The sequence below is a fragment of the Vitis riparia genome, chromosome 9, assembly GCF_004353265.1.
Source record: "Vitis riparia cultivar Riparia Gloire de Montpellier isolate 1030 chromosome 9, EGFV_Vit.rip_1.0, whole genome shotgun sequence".
Classification (NCBI taxonomy): domain Eukaryota; kingdom Viridiplantae; phylum Streptophyta; class Magnoliopsida; order Vitales; family Vitaceae; genus Vitis; species Vitis riparia.
Genome location: NC_048439.1, coordinates 12,232,581 through 12,251,763, shown reverse-complemented (window position 1 = coordinate 12,251,763; position 19,183 = coordinate 12,232,581). Strand labels below are relative to the sequence as shown.

General features: G+C 36.0%; 1 pseudogene; it reads right to left on the bottom strand.

The window, feature by feature from the left end:
- Positions 1-14,465: 14,465 nt before the first annotated feature.
- LOC117921823 lies at positions 14,466-15,033 on the bottom strand (annotated as a pseudogene).
- Positions 15,034-19,183: the final 4,150 nt, after the last annotated feature.

Below are 19,183 nucleotides of genomic sequence, written 5' to 3'. Positions count from 1 at the left end.
TGTATAAGCAGGCACAACACAATCAACATGAGTGTGTAGCTTGGGCTCCAAATTGAACATTGTAGAATTGATTAGAAAACTAAAAAGAAAAAACAAAGAAATAGAAATGTTATAGATTGTAATATGAAAATTATTTCAAATTTAGTCTTAAGACAAGCTTGGGCTCTGTTTTGCATTTCCAATTGATTTCTGCCTAATGAAATGAGTTGTTGTCATATGAAAATAAAAAAACCATAAAAAGTTTTTTTTTCACTTTTTTTTTCTAAAAAAAAATAGTCAAACTTTAAAATAACACAAAATTTCCTCATTTAGAAAATGATTTAATTTCTAATTTATGACTACAAGTTTTTTGGTTTGGTTAGGAGAATCTTACAAGGATAAATCATTTGGTTGAGAAAACTGAGATGAATGCCGCTTTTAAATGCAATAAGCTTCTTAGTTAGAATATGCAAAAGGGAGATTCCTTCATGATCAATAGAATTCAATCCCACCAAAAGCCTTGGAAAGTTCCAACTCTAACAAGTCACTAAAAATAAAGGTCTCTGGCATGGTGAATAACCGAGTTATTTTTGCCCGATGAAGGAATTCCTCCGCTATAGATGACAAGCATACATGTTATGGAGAAAAATGAGATTTAGAGCTCATAATTGAAGAACTTTTAGAGGAAAGACTCTGTTTTGGAAAGAAGAGCTCTTTTATTATACATATTTCATTTATAGTATTCATATACTGTAGTAGGTAATCTTGAACAACAACTTAACCACTTGGTATAAATAACCCTAATAATAAGCTAACTATCCCTAACAATAAGCTAACTCCTAATCTATTACTACCTAATTACAATAGGTGGTTTCTCGACCTTGGATTCTATCATTCTCCCACAAGCTCAAAGGTCAGGGAACAATTGAAAGGAGAGTCCTGAAGGTGGTGAACTATGAGCTTGAGATATGCTTGGTAAAAACATCAACTACCTATTCTGCTAAGGGTATATACTGTATGGTAAGAGCACGTTGCAAATTTTTTTCCTTATAAAATGAAGGTCAATTTCTATATGCTTGCTTTGTGCATGAAAAACCAGATTTGTAGCAAGCTGGGTGGCACTTTGATTATCACACCACACCAGAGGCGGAGATGGGAGATAAATGAAGATTTCACGGAGCACAAACTGAATCCCAGTGATCTCAACAACTGTTGTAGCAAGAGCATAGTATTCAGACTCTGAACTACTACATGATATGACTTTTTGTTTGGTAGAGGACCATGAGACTAGATTGGATCCAAGAAAAATTCAATAGCCAGTTGTGCTTCAGACGGTGGAGGCCTTGACTACTAGATTGAATGTGTCAACGTAATCTAGACCATGTGTTTGATGAAAGCCTTTGGCTACAAGCTAAGCCTTGTAGAGATCCATGGACCCATCTGGTTTGTATTTGAGCTTAAATACCCATTTGCAACCCATGATATGACCATGTGATGGAGCAAGAGCAAAGACCCATGTGTTGTTGCGAAAAAGTGCTTGATATTCTGTAGTCATGGTTGCCCTCCAATTAGGTCTTTTAGAGCTTGATGGTGTGTTCGGGGTTCAATAATTTTGGGTGCTAAGAATAGTTTGGGCTTGAGATTGCCTATCTTTGATCTAGTAATCATGGGATGAGTGTTTTTTGCTTTGTTGGAGGGACCTGGAAGTAGAGACTTTAGAAAGAAAGGAGGCATGGAAGGGACTTGATCAATGAGATCTATGGGATGGTCGAATGAACAAGGTTTTATTGTAGTTGTGGGTGAAGGGGATATGGTACAAGGTTGAGTGGTATTTGATGAGTGAGTTGGTAATATATGTTGACTTGGATGGATATTAGGAATGATTAGAATAACAGTGGAAGGATATGATATGGGAGTTAGGGAAGGTTGATGTGTTTTAAATAGGGAGACAGTCTCATGAAACACCACATGACGAGAAATGTAGATACGATTGGATGAGAGGTCCATGCAAATATACCATTTCTAAAGGAGTTATAGCCTAAAAAAGACATTGCACCAACTTGTATTGAAGTTTATGGTTATTGTAAGGCCAAATATATGGGAAACAGAGGCACCCAAATACTTTGGACAATGTATAGTCTGGAGGATGACCAAATAATGTTTGAAATGGGGAGTTGAGATTTAGTGTTTTGGTGGGTAAACGATTAATGAGGAAAGTGGCTGTTTGAAAAGCATACAACGAGAATTTTGAGGGTAAGGCTGCTATGGCTAGGAGAGTTAAGTCTATTTCAACAATATGTCTTATCTTCCGTTCAAATCTTCCATTTTGTTTCGATGTGTGTGGACATGAGCATTTGTCGATAATCCCCATTTAGTGAGAAAGGAAGCAAAAACTTTAGACTTACCTCCATTGTTTGATTGGAGACATTTGATTTTGGCATCAAATTGTTTCTCTGCTAGAGTTTGGAACTTAATGAATGTAGGCAATGCTTGATCCTTAGTATGTAGAGGATACAACTAGAAAAATCTTGACCAGTCATCAACAAATAGAAAAAAATAGCAAGCTCCTAGAGTTGTTGGAATAGGTGTCAGTCCCCACAAATTAGTGTATGACATCAAGAATCTTAGATGATTTTGATTGAGAAAAAGAGAATGGTAATCGGTGGCTTTTTTCATATTGACAATCTAAACAAAGAACTGGTTTATTCCTTAGAAAATACACATTACATGAAAAAAGTGTGTAGTGTAGTATATTAGGAGTGGGGTGTCCCAATCGAGCATTCCATAAAGTGAATGATGTCTTCCTTGTTGTAGATGTTGTGGTAAGAAAGGCTGAGGGAGATGTTGTTGACATGGATTGCATTGGAAATTTGTAGAGACCGTTTTCAAGGTTGCCTTAGAGAAGAGTGTTCTTTGTGCACTAATCCTTGACAAGAAAGTGTTGAGGATCAAATTCAACAAAAGAGTTTTCTCATGGTAGAGTTTGGAAACATTAACAATAGTTGTGGCAAGCTTATATATATGAAGCATCTTGTGTATCTAAAAATTCTTTGATTAAGTAGGTAAGAAAGTGGAACCAATATGATGGATAAGAAGTTTCTTGCCATTGCCAATGGATATTTGATCAATTATGTGATATGGATGTACTTTAGATAGGTGATTTGCATTGTTGGTTAGATGTTGGGTTACCCCACTATCAAGAAACCAAGAATCTGGTATCGATGGAGATGCTACCATAGCTTGCACATGATTGTTGTTGTGACTGGATGATGTAGAATTATTGTAGGTTGCAGGTGGTAGATAACCTCCTTAAAAAGTTTACATCAAACTTGTGATAACATGAAGGAGCAATATGACCATATTTGCCACAGAGTTGGCACTATGGCTTGTTACCATTGTGTGGCTTGGAACCTTGATTATGGGTGGAGTTAGACCCTTTGCCTTAGGGTTGTCTAGGAGTTGTTTTGGTATTGTAAAGATTATTGTAGTTGTTGAGATTTTTTTTTTACTGCATCTGGTTTGTGCCATTTAAGAAATAACAACATGAGCCGATACAGATTCTTCTTATGGTATTGTGGTTTGAAAATGTAGACATTGTTCATGTGTGAGAAATATGAGATAGCATCTTCTCGTGCGGTGATGGAAGCCACAATAGGGTTGTAATCAGCACTAGGACCTCTAAGAATTTGTAATACCTAGTCTTTCTTTGAGATCAGTTTTCCAATAGTTGTAATATTATTAACTATTGTCTTCACTTTGAGGAGGTATTCCATCATGGACATGACCCCTTTGCGGGTTGTTTGAAATTCCAGTTGGAGTTGCATTATTATGGCTTTGGAGGAGATTGAAAAAATCTTTTCCATAGCACTCTAGGCAGCATGAAAAGCTTGGTATCCCACTATTTGCCCCATGATTTCAGGGGTGATGGAGGAATATAACAAGTTGAGGATCATGCGATCAAATCATCACCATGAGATAAATTTTGGGTTTTTTGTTCTTGCAGTTGTTATCTTGGAGGGACAAACATTTAGACCCTCAATGTGATCTTCAAAGCCATTGGCAAAAATAACATTCCCCATTTGAGTCCACCATAAAATGTAGTTACTTCTGTCTAGTTTGACAAGAAGTGCCTGATACAACATTTGAAGATGATAGTTTGATCTTAAAGATAGAGTAACCTATGTGGAGGATTGAGATTCAGAAGATGTGTCCATGGTTGATTTCAGGAAGTGTTTAAGCATATGAAAGAAAGAAGGTTAGAGGTAGGTCACAACTCTAATACCAAGAAGAACATTTAAAGGGAAGACTGTCTTTGGGAAAGAAAAGATCCTGTATTATACATCTTTCATTTACGGTATTTATAGTGTAGTAGGTAATCTTAAACAACAACTTAACTGCTTAGTGTAGCTAACCCTAACAATAATCTAACTATCCTAATTTGTAACTACTTGATTACAGTAGGTGGTTTCTTAATCTTGGATTCTATCAATAATGATTAGAATTTTACAAGGATTCAAAGCTTTGTTGCATATGGAAAAAAAAAAATGGAAGTACAAACACTTGAAAAGATGCAATCTCAAAGTTACCACAAAGCAATTTAAATATTACATGAAAATAGAATTGTTTGATACAAAGCATGCAACTAAAACATGTTGGGTTTACTTTCTACCGTGTTATTGATGTGCCCTAAGAAAATATTTCACCTTCAATGGACTTAATGGATGCTTCAAGATTGTCTCCAGAGGCAAATGGAGAAGTTGTGATATGAGATTATGAACATTCATCATTGTTCTTTCGAAAGCAGAGCACACACATGATGGCCTATGGGAAAGAAGAATAATCATTAATAGACCAAATTGTTCACTTACTTCTAATTAATAATTATTTTAATGACAAAACTGAATATTATTGTACTAGCCATGATGTATCGATCATCAAACCTACAAGTGTTATTTTGGACCCACATTTTTCATGTGTGCCCCTACTCGATTGGCGAGACTAGCTTTTATTTGGTGAAAAATTTAGTTTTGGAAAAAATTGGAGTCGCCACTTATTTTATTTTATTTTAAAAGGGAAAATAAAACAAGAAAGAAAACCCGAAAGAAATGACTCCATAGTTTTGGAAAAACGTGTCTTTGATAAACCTGAGTCTAGGTTCGGGGATCAAGTTACCTATTGGGAAGGTACTCCTAAGAGGTAGCACCCCTCTAAGCCCTAAAAAGGTCTCTACTGACTAAGTTGAGGGGAATGTGACATTTAATTAGTTGATTGAGGGTACCTAGGTAGACTAAGGTGATTTTTTTAAAAAAATAACATGCTAAACAAGAAAACCAATCATAAACTAGCTAGAAAGAAAATTTAGAGTGCGTACCTAGACTGCTTCTTAAGCACTATCACAAGACATCAAAGTTAGTTCAAATAATATATCATTCAGCATGCGCTTTATCGGAAATAATTGAATAATGAAATAATAAATCAAGAAACCCAAGCATTGTCAAACATAGGCACGGTTCATAGTGGCAATCATATTCATAGAATTTAGAAGGTAAGTGATAGCGGGTATACCTAGATAGCATAGATAACTCGTAACGTGTTTCTGCGAGACATGAGGGGTTAGATAATAATAAATTAAAGAAATGCTAGTATTCTTATTATCTAATTAGCATAACAAAAATAATCAAAGTATACGAAATCATCAATTATCACACGCATCTTGTATATAATTCCTAAAAAAAAAAATATGATTACAACAAGTAGCAAAGGCGGTAGCAAAGATGAGTTTTGAAAAGATTCTTTTATATAGGGGTTTCACCAATTCCCCAATTGATATATACAAATCTAGCCTAGAATTATCCCATTTATTTGGGACCACAAGCTTGGATTCGTGTCTTCTTCAAAACCGTGGCTTTTATTGAAAAATGAGAAAGATGTGAACCGATCAAAACATGGTTGCACATTATTTATGAAATCAGATTTGGATTCCAAGGACTCTAAATGATTTTTTTTTTTTTTTTTTAAATAGATTTTAATGAGGTGTAGTTTGGGAAAAGGTTTGTTTTTAAAAGGAAAGAAATCATTTACAAATGACAATACTCACGGATCAAACATAGGCAACCCAAAGGAAAACAAAATCAAAAAGTAAAATTTTAGACAACCAAGCCAACTAAAGTGATGAGAGTAAGGCCAATCATCATTATTTTCTAATGGCCTCTAGAAATTGAATTTGACAAAGGATGACCAAAGTGATAAACCAAAACCTTTTAGGTCTTACAACCACTGGAACTTTAAAAACATTTAAACTTAAGATAAAATCAATTAAGCGCTAATATTATTTGACTTTTTAAAACAAAACTAACAACACATATCAACTAATAATGACGATTTTAAATCATAAATCTAACAAGATACAATCGACTAAACTAATCAATTAAATAAAAGAAAACGAACACATAAACTAAATAAAATCAGTTAAAAACTAAAATTAACTATTTTTAAACAAGAAATGATAACATGGGGATAGATTAAACTAGTTGACTACAACTCTAAAGCATAGAATTAATAGAAAATTTAAATTAACAATCTTAAAACATGAACCAAATAGTAGGAGACCAGTCAAACTAATTAAAATTCTAAAAAAACTATCAACTAAAACAAGATCAATCAAACTAGAGTCAACAATTTTTTTTTAAACATGAATATATCAACGCGAAATGAAATAAATTAACCAACTTAAATTCTAAAACTTATAAACTAAAAAGGATGAATCATGAATTAAAATTAACAAACTTAGGATATGAAAATAGTAGCATGGAATCAATTGAACCAATAAACTAGAATTTTAGAAAAAACACACGAATTGAAATTTGACCAAACAAGAATTAAAGTTAATATACTAAAGAAAAAACAAATAAACAACATTGACTCAACTAGACTAGCTTATTAAAATTTCTGAAAAAAAATGAAATGCAAAGCGAAAGTGAAAATTATATCAATTAAGAATTAAAGTTAACTAATAACCTAACCTTCTTTCCAATATTTGTGAATCAAAACTAACAATAAAAATTCTAACTTTTAATCTAAAAAAATGATAAAATCTAAAATATAGAAAAAAGTTTAACTTTCATTCCAATTAAAAATTAAAACCGAAACCTAAAGCCTTTAACTTTCATTCCGATTAAAAATTAAAACTGAAACTAACAATTTTAAATCTTGAATAACATAGATCGATTAAATTAATACCTTGAACCTAGGAACGTAAAGTAAAAATAAATAAATAATATAATGGAGTGTAACATTGAGGACTGTAGGGAATTGGAATTTTAAGACAGACATATAGTACACACACTCACATGCATGCTGACAAGCATTCATTCACATAGTACACACCTCTCTACATTGACTTCGATCGGACTTCATCAATTCTCCTTTGTTACGTAGATGAAATTGATAGCCATCCATAATTGGAACCACTCTAAAATTATGATAATTTATAAGCAGTCGTGCTTTCTGCATTGACTTTGACCAGACTGCATCAATTCTCCCTTGTTACATAGCTAAAATCGATAGCCATCCACAATTGGAATCACTCTGAAATTCTGATCATCTGTAAGCAACCGTGCTATCAATTCATGCACATCATCACCAAAGCTTACAAGCTCAAGTTTTTATGTTGTTGGTTGTCGTGAGATTCGCTCAGTAGAACCCAAGGTAAACTTTGGGTTCCTTCTTTGAACTTGTGGGTTGACCGTTGTTAGCCGGTAGATAAAGTGTTGGAATTTTTATGTGTGGACCTACATAATCAATTTGATAATGTCATAAATCAATGTTAATTTAATTTGTGCATTATGGTCCATAATGGGGTTGGACACATTATTCCTTGATTTCTATGGGCTCACCTTAATTCACTTGACTGGCCCATTAAGTCAAATGGTCCAAACTGTGTATGTGTGATATGTAACATATATATAAGGGAAAAAAGGTAGGGTGACTATCCTATTCCGTTCTGTTTTTCTCTTTGGAACTAAGAAGAGAACGTATTGCACGAATGAACTCTTCAAAGCACACAGTTGTTTTGGGTGTTGAAATAGAAGAGCCAATTGAACCCGGGGTTTCTCTCTTCCACGAATTGAACGCATCCTTGAACATAAGAAGAACACAGGAATGGCTTTCTATGGGATTAATCAAGGCCAACTTTTCTTAATTCCTAATTTTTATTCTATGCTTTAATGTCTTTCATGAGATCTTGGTTATGGTTTAAAATTTTTCATCAATTGGTATCAGAGCAACCATGGATGACATTTAAGTTGCATTTTTTTTAAAATTTTTTTGGATTAATCAAGGTTTTCCCAAAGTCAATTTTTGGGCTTTTTTCGTTTGATGTTAATTCTTCATTTTGAAGCAAAATTGATGTTGGAGACTTGTAGAAAACACCTTTTGGAGGAAAACCCATAATTTTTTTTGGTTTTTTTTTTGGAACTCAATTGATGGGATTTCGAAAACTAAGGTTTCTTATGGCTCTTCGTTTATGCGTTTTTGTGAAAATTTTTAGTGAAGATTGATGGATTAATGTTTGATGATGGAAAACCGGTTGTTTGCGTCGAAAATTGCATAATTTTTTGGCCGATTTTTTTTTTCCTTCTCCAGATCTGTACAACCAAAACCAGGGTTGTTCAACCCATGGAGAAGATGGTGACATCATCATGACATCATAATTAAAAAAAACAATTTTTTTTCTTTTTGTTTGTCTTGGCATTCTTGGAATGATAATGCATCTGTTGGAATTGTTATGCATTTATGAAATTTGGATTTATTGGGACAATTATTATTATTGTTGTTGTTCTTTTGGGTATAATTTTTGTGTTATGCCAATAATGTTGTCCTAAGCTATTTTGTTTGATATCTCAATTTATTATGACATTGAAGAACACTTGTGTGATTGCCTATCGCAATTCTAAGTGTGTCAAGTTGTGCAAACTAAGATATTTTGAATTCATCATGACAATAATGAACATATATGTGGTTGCCTATCGTGATCCTATATGTGTCAAATTGTCTTTGTTGAAATATTTAATCTCCCACATTTTGGTTGTTTTATTATTGTAATTACTAAGATCCATACGAGTATTGTAATTGTCCTATCGATGATTATAATACTTGGTAGGATGCTTAGATTGGTGAAGGAAATTAATTATATATTATGAACCGTACTAATTTTCTTTGCCCTTTCGGTAATAAAATTAGTGCATCTTGGTTGTGATATATAATTATTTGTCCTTACCGCTGTGGAATTTTCAAAATTCCAAGCTATTGGTAAATTGAGTAATTCTGGAAACTAGCAAATAGCAGGATTTTGTAGTAACATGCATATTGTTTTATTTTGATATTTTCCAACTACCAGCAATCCTGGTATTACTCTGCAATTGTCTGTCATCAAGCCTCTTACAGGAAATAATTTTGAGGAATGGTTTGAGTCTTTCAATGTCCATATGACCCTGCAAAATCTGGACTTGGCTTTGAGAGTTGATGAGCCAAGTAAACCCATTGATATGAGCTCTGCAGACGAAAGATCATTTTATGAGAAATGAGAGCACTCCAATAGGAGTTGTTTGATGGTGATGAAATACACTATGGATAAGTCCATTAAAGAATGTGTGCCAAAGACAGAAATGGCCAAAGATTTTTTGGAATATGTGAAGGCCAATTATACCAAGACTGATAAGGCAGAAATGGCAACTCACTTGAAGCTTCTCACAAACATTGCGTATGATGGAGTAGGTGGGGTTAGAGATCACATCATCAAACTAAAGCACTATTTCAACAAGGCAAATGAGATGAAAGTGGAGTTGAGTGAGAAATTCCTGAAATGGATGATACTTGAGTCTCTTCCTACTTCCTTTGATGTAGTGAAGTTGACCTATAATGCCTTGAAGGAATAATGGACTTTGGAGGAGTTGATGTCCATTGTGGTGCAACATGAAGTCTCACTGAAGAAAAATGAGACTCACTCCATTGCTCTTGTTACTGACCATGGGAGCAATATAAAGAAAAAACCTCAACACAAGAATTCTGGAGGCTCTAAGCAATTCAAGAGGAGAGGGAATTTGAATCAAGGAGCCCCTAGTAGATATGCTTCATCTAATGGTACAAAGAATGAGAAATTCAAGTGGAAGTGCCACTTTTGTCATAAGGTTGGGCATAAGCAGGTTGATTGCTTCAAGTTTAAAAATTGGCTAGAGAAAAAGAAGAAAGGTAAAATTGTGGTTGTGGTTGATTTGAATGTAAATATGATTGAGATTAATATTGTTGATGTTCATGCCAATTCTTGGTGGTTAGATAATGGTGCCACTATTCATGTTACTAATTCTTTGTAGGAGATAACAAAGAAAAGGAGGTTGTCAAAGCATGAAGAACTTGTGTACATGGGTAATGGAAGCAAAGTGAAAGTAGAATTTTTTGGCATGATAAAACTAAGATTGGCCACCGAAAGCTTTTTACTGTTACATGATGTTGCTTACATTCCCTCACTTAGGAGGAATTTGATTTATGTATTTGTTTTGGATAGACATGGTTATTCTTTTCACTTTGGAGGTGGAAAAGTGGATATTTTTAGCAACTTAGTCTTAATTGGCAATGGTGTTTTGTTTGGAAATCTTTATAGTCTCAGTTTGCATCATGGTCCTTTGTGTGATTCATCTTTTGTTAATTCTGTTGTTGGTTGCAAGCTTGCTAGAATGAATTTGAGTTCTTCTATGTTGTGGCACAAACGCCTAGGTCATATTTCTAGGCAAAGATTAAAGAGATTGGTTAGAGATGGTGTGCTTTCTGATCTTGATTTCTTAGACTTTGAGACTTGTGTTGTTTGCTTACAGGGGAAGATGATAGCTAAGACTAGAAAGAAGAAGATTGATAGGTGTGGAGGCACTTTAGACTTGATCCACATAGATATATGTGGTCCTTTGACACCAATTGCTTTAAGGGGTTATAAATATTTCATCACTTTTATTGATGATTTCTCTAGATATGGTTATGTTGAACTAATCCATGAGAAATTTGACTCCCTAAATGTGTTTAAGGCCTTTAAGACTAAGGTGGAGTTGAAATTGGGAAAGCCCATTAAAGCTGTGAAGTCTGATAGAGGTGGTGATTATTATAGGAGATATGATGAGATTGGACAGAATCCTGGACCATTCGCTAAGTTTTTGTTGGAATGCGACATTGATGCGAGATATACAATGCCAGACACTCCTCAATGGAATGGGGTTGCAAAAAGGAGGAATCGCACATTGTTGGATATGGTGAGATGTATGTTGTCTAATTCCTCCTTGCCATAATTTTTGTGGGGTGAAGCCTTAAGGACTACGACATATATTTTGAATCAAGTGCCCAGTAAGTCTATGCCTAAGACACCTTATGAGCTATGGTCAGGGAAGAAACCGAGTCTTCATCATTTCCATGTTTGGCGATGTAAGGTTGAGTTTAGGCCTTATAACCCATAGTCAAAGAAACTTGATCTTAAAACCATCAGTGGTTTCTTTGTTGGTTATTGCATTGGATCAAGGGGTTCCAAATTTTATTGTCCATTTCATACCACCAGGATCATTGAGTCAGACAGGGCTGTATATTTTGAGGATGAAGTTAATGTTGATCCAAATTTTGTGCCTCGTGAGATACCTTTTGGAGAAGAACATGTTGTGATTCCTTTTCCTACATCTCATGTTCCAAATGTGGATGTTCCTATTATCCAATAGCCAGCCACTAATCAAGGAGAGCATGGTGATCAAGTGGAATCTGACATTCCTATTGATGGTACTGTTGTTGATGGGGTTCCTTTGAGAATATTACAGAGGGTTCGTAGGCCGGCTATTTAAGATGACTACATGATTTATTTGTAGGAGCATGAGTATGATGGTTATGATGATTCTGATCCAGTCACTTATCAAGAAGCAATTCATTGTCCTCAATTCACTTCTTGGAAAGAAGCCATGGATGATGAAATGAATTCTATGTATATGAATGGTGTTTAAGACTTGGTCAAATTTCCACATGGTTGTAAACTAGTTGGGTGTAAGTGGGTCTTTAAGACCAAACGTGATTTTAACGGGCAAATAGAAAGATATAAAGCTAGACTTATGGTTAAAGGTTACAGTCAAAGAGAAGGGATTGATTTTAAAGAAACCTTCTCACTTGTGTCAACTAAGGACTCTTTTAGAGTGATTATGGCCATAGTAGCTCATTTTGATTTGGAGCTACATTAGATGGATGTCAAGACAGCTTTCTTGAATGGTGATTTGGATGAGGATGTGTATATGGAGCAGCCTATTGGTTTTATAGAAGTTGGAAAGGAACACTTAGTTTGCAAGCTCAATAAGTCAATTTATGGTCTTAAACAGGCTTCAAGGCAGTGGTATCTGAAGTTTGATAGGATTATCACCCAAAATGGTTTTAAAGAGAATACAGTTGACAAATGCATATATTTGTGGGTCAGTGGGAGTAGTTACATATTTCTTGTTTTATATGTTGATGATATACTACTCGCATCAAATGATTCTGACTTGTTGATTGAGACAAAGCACATGTTGTCAACCCATTTTGACATGAAGGATCTTAGTGAGGCTTCTTATGTTTTGGGCATAAAGATTCTTCATGATAGGGCTAATGGGATGCTTAAATTGTCTCAAAGAACCTAAATTGAGAAGATATTGAAGAGGTTCAATATGCACAACTGTAGTTCTACTAAAGCGCCAATTGTGAAGGGTGATAAATTTTCAAAGGCTCAATGTCCTCAAAATGATGATGAGAGAGAAGAAATGAGAACCATTCCTTATTCATCTTTGGTTGGCAGCCTTATGTATGCTCAAGTATGTACACGGCCTGATATTGCTTTTGTTGTGGGCATGTTGGGAAGGTACTTGAGCAATCCTGGGAGTGAACATTGGAAAGTTGCTAAGAAGGACCTTAGATATTTTCAAGGAACTAAGAACTTGATGTTGACATATCGGCGCACCAACATACTTGATGTAGTTGGGTTTTGTGATGCTGATTTTGCTGGCTGCATAGATGATACGAAATCTACTACGGGCTATATTTTTATGATGGCAGGAGGAGTTGTATCTTGGAAAAGTGTCAAGCAGACATTTACAGCATCCTCAACTATGGAGACAGAGTATGTGGCATGTTATGAGGCTTGTTTTCATGCTATGTGGATGCAGAATTTTATTTTAGATTTGGGAGTTGTTGACTCCATTTCTAGACTGCTGAAATTATTTTGTGATAATTCCGCAACTGTTGCTTTCCCTAAGAACACTATGAGTATTTCTTGCTCCAAACATATTGATGTAAAGTTCTATTTTGTTAAGGAGAAAGTGGCAGAGTCTCTTATTGATATAGAGCACATGTCCACAAAAAGTATGTTGGCAGATCCACTAACAAAAGGCTTACCCATAGTTGTGTTTCAGGAACATGTATCTCAAATGGGGTTGTTGGAAGCCTAAGTTGTATTAAGTTAGTGGGAGCCACTTCTGGTATTGTAATATTATGCTATTGTTGGAAGGATTGCTATTATTGTATATTTCCCTGTGAATCAAGCAATGAAGCATATATGATTGCTTTTGATTATTTGTTTTTGATGAGATTCTATGGGATATTGATTTATTATTATGTATATGTTGTGATGTTTGATTATGTAGTCCAAGTGGGAGAATTGTTGGAATTTTTATGTGTGGACTTACATAATCAATTTGATAATGCCATAAATCAATGTTAATTTAATTTATGCATTGTGGTCCATAATGGGGCTGGACACATTATTGCTTGATTTCTATAGGCTCACTCTAATTCACTTGACTAGCCCATTAAGTCAAGTGGTCCAAACTGTGTATGTGTAATATGTAATATATATATATATATATATATACAAGGGAAAAAAGGCAGGGTGGCTATCTTATTCCGTTTTGTTTTTCTCTTTGGGACTAAGAAGAGAATGTACTACACGAACGAACTCTTCAGAGCACACAATTGTTTTGGGTGTTGAAAGAGAAGAGCCAATTGAACCCGGGGTTTCTCTCCTCCACGAATTGAACGCATCCTTGAACATCAGAAGAACACAGGAATGGCTTTCTATGGGATTAATCAAGGTCAGCTTTTCTTAATTCCTAATTTTTATTGTATGCTTTAATGTCTTTCATGAGATCCTGGTCATGGTTTAAAATTTTTCATCACAGAGAGATTTTGGATCTTGGCATATGTTTTATCCATCTCCACAACAAGCTTATCCTAAGATTTGAATTTGTTGAAAGCCGAAAGAAATCCCTTGGAAGGTCCCATCCAACTTCTTTTCGTGAGCTACTCTGTTTTGTTGATGAAGTCGTCAATGGCTACCATAGCAGACAGTCAAACATGGGAAAACTCCTCCATCCAAACCATTCCACAATTATCTAATTCTACTTATTCTAAGCCTTTGAGAGAACCATTCAAAGACCTAAGTTTGTCTAGTACCCGCATGGTGTAAGTGCTCCTGCTTTATTAAAAATAGGACTAGACAAAGCTCTCACTGATTTAGGCAATCCATAGTCAGCAGCAAACTGGATTGCCATATTTGAGTTGTCTGAAACACTATGGATTGGATAGCAACTCCTTCATCTTAGCCGTCCGAGGGTGGTGCATCAACATCGTGCTGTCCATCAACTACACTCCATTGGATTCACATGCCTCCAAAATCTTATCCAACTCCACCTCATTCAGGCTTCTCCAGAAGCACATGCTTCTTCTTCTCCGTCGCCAGCACTGCCCACTTCAAGTGCAAGCTCGTTAGTAGTGGCACGTACATGGCGTCAATCGGGGTTGTCCAGTATCGCCTTGTAGTTACCGAAAATCTTAGACGAGGGAGGGAATCTATTGGCGGAGGTGAATCTCGTGGCCTTCTCCTGCGAACGACTGCCGACGGCGTACAACCTGGCGTTGGGGGCTAGTGTTATTGCTCTCAATACCTTGCATGCTATGTCGGTGCAGCCTAAAATCTCGAAGTGGATCAGTGTTTCGGCCATGTTGTTTGGGTACATGCGGCTCATGAATCCAGAAGCCTTACCCAAGCCAGATGTCGGGCTTGCATGCATCAATTGCGGAACAGGGCAAAAATTTTGATTCCTTTAAGATGGAAAGTTGTTGGAATGAGAAATTGGTGATGAGAAACCCACACTTGCTACATGTTTGGACTAACCATCAGAAAACATATATGCTGAAGGGATCAATGATCTAGTTCCATCAAACCCAAACCTTAGATCCTTATAACTCGAAGATGGAACACCTGTTGGCAGCAATGCCCTTCCATAGGAACCATTTGAACTTAAAGATGAGCTTTGGTGGCTCGGTCTAAGTGCTTTTAGGAGGTTCAGAGAAAGAGAAAGAGAGATGGCGAGCAGATACAGATAACAGAGAAAGAGAACCCAAAAGAGTTGGAGAATATAAAGAGAGAAACTCGTGGGAGAAAATTTTGATCGTTCTTTTGTTTCATCATTCATCTCTATGCATGTTGTATATCTTTTTCAAATAATGATGCAGCCCATAGAGGATTGTAGCCATGCCTGTGGATCCTTCTTTGGTGGCAATCCACATGTTTTGTTCTTCTTAAGTGACAGTCTTTATGTCATCCTTCCCATGTGTGGCTGTGCATGGAGATTTCTTCTTGGCGGTGTTTGAGACCTTTGTGTCTCGGATCCCTCCTCAGGAATTCTGGTGCTTTCCTCCCCTCCAAATGTCTCAATTCATTCCTTTCCCTCTCTCTGTGCGTGCTACCACCAAATTGGATTGTATGTTTTCTCAAAGTGGCAGTATGTGGGTCCTGTACAATGAAGACATTTTCAACAATGCCATTTCAATCATGCTCATCGTCCGGCTCTCCGCGCTCACCTGTAATGACAGCCCGTCCAAGAACACCACGTGGTTATCTGATTTCTCAGTGTCGATCTGAATCTCCGGGATTGGAGATAGCGCCGACCGGTGGTCAGGAGCAGCTTTGTGAACGATCCCTTGAATTTCCATCGACACCACTAGAGTAAACTCGTCTGTACCAAGCTTGCTCGAACTAGGAGATTGCCGACGACAAGAAGTGATGCAGAGGGAAGTCAGCTTCAAGATTTCACTGTTCGAGAATGCAACGTCCTCTACTGAAAGTAATTCCCTCTCGCTAAGAAAACTTGCCAGCCCACTACCTCTCCCCACTTCTCAATCGTATAGCCGAATTCGAACCCCTATCTATTGATAGAAAATCTCACTTTTTTCTCCTCTCCGTCTGCTTCATTTTTTTTCCACCTTTTTGAATGCAAAATTTCCTCCATTTTCATTATCGGTCTTGCTACCTCCACTTTCTTTCTCAATAAAACTCTAAATATCATACCTTAAAATCCACGTAATGTCTTTCAAAACCTCTCTGTATCTTCCCTGAAAGTTAGATTCATTCAGCTAGCTAGAAAATATTCTGTCAATCCTCCCCCTGTCTGCTCCTCCTCGTACCGAAAATCATATTTCTTTTCCTTCAATCATGCGGTCGCACCTCCCCTTCTTCCTTGAACATGACGTCACTCTCCGTCTATATACACTTGAATGTTTCCTTTTCCTCTCCCCCTACAACTTTTGTAATTAATGTTTCAGAAAAAGAAATGGCATCCTCCTCACAGACTAATTCCCCACTTTCTAAAAAGCACCACCTCTTATCTCAAACCTTCATATCTCTCTCTTTCTTCTTTTTATTTTTTCAAACGGGTCTGAATATCCTCTCCAATCACAGCCCCCAAGTTTCATTTCCTATGTTGACTCTCTTCCCAACGTGGACTAAATCTGCCCCTTGAAAAGGCTGTCTATCTTTCTTTCCAAGAGAAGCCAAACTCTCCATTGATAAATCTCCTTACAAATTTCCAAATTTAATAGGTTAAATTAAATAATAAAAAAATGGGTTTTAGAAAATGAGTAAAAATTATTGGATTGACAAAAAATGTATATTTTATACCATTGTTAGATTAAATAAAAGTATTTGATGAAATTATTAGATTAAATTAAACAAAAGTATTGTACAAAATTATTAGATTATATTCAAAGTGTTTTAAAAAATTATTATATTAAAATAAATAAAAGTATTTTACAAAATTATTAGATTGAATAGAAGTGTTTTATGAAATGAAAAAAAAAATACACCAAATAATATACAAAATGGCTAAATCGATAATAATAAAAAGGAAAGTCATGCAAGCCATGCAAAAATGTGAGCCATGAAGTCATGCAACCATGCAAGATGTGCCTAAAAGGTGACCTAGGCAAGACTGGTAAAACTAAGTGGGCTAGTCATGCCTAAATGGGCCAAGTGTACCTAAATAGGCCTAGGGTGCCTAAGTGGGCCTAAGTCTAAATTAGTGCTGCCAAGAATGAAAATGGGGTTAGATAAATCCCTCAACCAAAGTCCTCAAGGTGGCTTAAAAAAAGATAGGTTACATGAATAGTAATAGGTCATCAAGGAATTGCTGTAAAGTATCGAACAAATACCTAATAGGACATGTGCTAGGAAGACAAAATAGAGGGTCTATAAATATGCCCCTCTTCGGTAGATATCAAAATTGTAGAGAATGTGAGTAAAAATACAAATAATGAGTGGAATGAAATGAACTATACCGAAGAACTAAAAGAAAAAGACCAGAGATTTTGTCTTAGCACATGACGAGAGTAGGCTCGGAACATGAGGTCGCAATCACAAAAATGAAACAACTCTATGTCGTGAACTCAAGGCTTTACGTGGAAAGAATGACTCTAGGCCATAGATGAGAAAAACAACTCTAGGTTGTAAGCCTAGGGCTCTAAAAGGAAAAGAAATGACTCTAGGTCGTGAGCTCCGGCCAGACTCTAAATGGAAAAAATGACTCTTGGTCATAAATGAAAAACGATTTTAGGTTGTGAGCTCTGGGCTCTAAATGGAAAAAAAAAATTACTTTGGGTGATAAATGAGAAAAATGACTCTAGGTCGTGAACTCTGGGCTCTAAATGGAAAAAAATGACTATGGGTCATAAATGAAAAACGATTCTAGGTTGTGGGCTCTAGGATCTAAATGGAAAAGAAATGACTCTCGGTCATAAATGAAAAACGACTCTAGGTCATGAGCTCTGGGTTCTAAATGGAAAAAAAAATGACTTTGAGTCATAAATGAAAAACAACTTTGGGTCGTGAGCTCAGGGCCCTAAATAGAAAAGATGAATCTGGGTCATAAATGAGAAAAACGACTTTAGGTCGTGAGCTCTAGGCTCTAAATGGAAGAGAAATGACTTTGGATCATAAATGAAAAACAACTCTGGGTCGTGAGCTCTAGGCTCTAAATGGAAAAGAAATGACTTTGGGTCATAAATGAAAAACGACTCTAGGTCGTGAGCTCTGGGCTCTAAATGGAAAAGAAATGACTCTAGGTCATAAATGAAAAACGACTCTGGGTTGTGAGCTATGGGCTCTAAATGGAAAAGAAATGACTCTGGGTCATAAATGAAAAACGACTCTAGGTCGTGAGCTTTAGGCTCTAAATGGAAAAGAAATGACTTTGGGTCATAAATGAAAAACAACTCCGAGTCATAAGCTCTGGGCTCTAAATGGAAAAGAAATGACTCTAGGTCATAAATGAAAAACGACTTTGGGTCGTGAAAGATGATATATCGGAAAATTTCATAGACTAAATCTCGAAGTGTGTACATCACAACTCATCTAAAAAAAAAATCTCAAAGTACACAAGATACTGCTCATCTGGATAACCTGATCTGCAATGTAAATATGATAGAAACAAACTATCACATAAACACCCGACTGAAGAACCCATCAATGCTCCTCAGGTGAAACCTAATGCGATCCATCTCTATCTCAACAAGATCGTGTAGGAAGGCTCTGATATCTTAAATCATTGAAAGTCCCATACTAATGCTCAAACTGAAATCAAACTAGTAGCCACCTCAATCCCAAGAATACTTAGAGAAAATGGGGAAAATATGCCCCAGTATAAGATCTGATGTCAAAGTCACAAGGTAAATACCAACTCCTATCATCTATCCTCGTACTACCGCCTAATCAAACCTCATCGATGAGAGGGGGAATATGCCCCAGTATGGATATTTGGTACACAATGAAGAATATGACATTGCTAGCCAATCATCTATCATCATCAATCAACCATCTACTAACATCAAT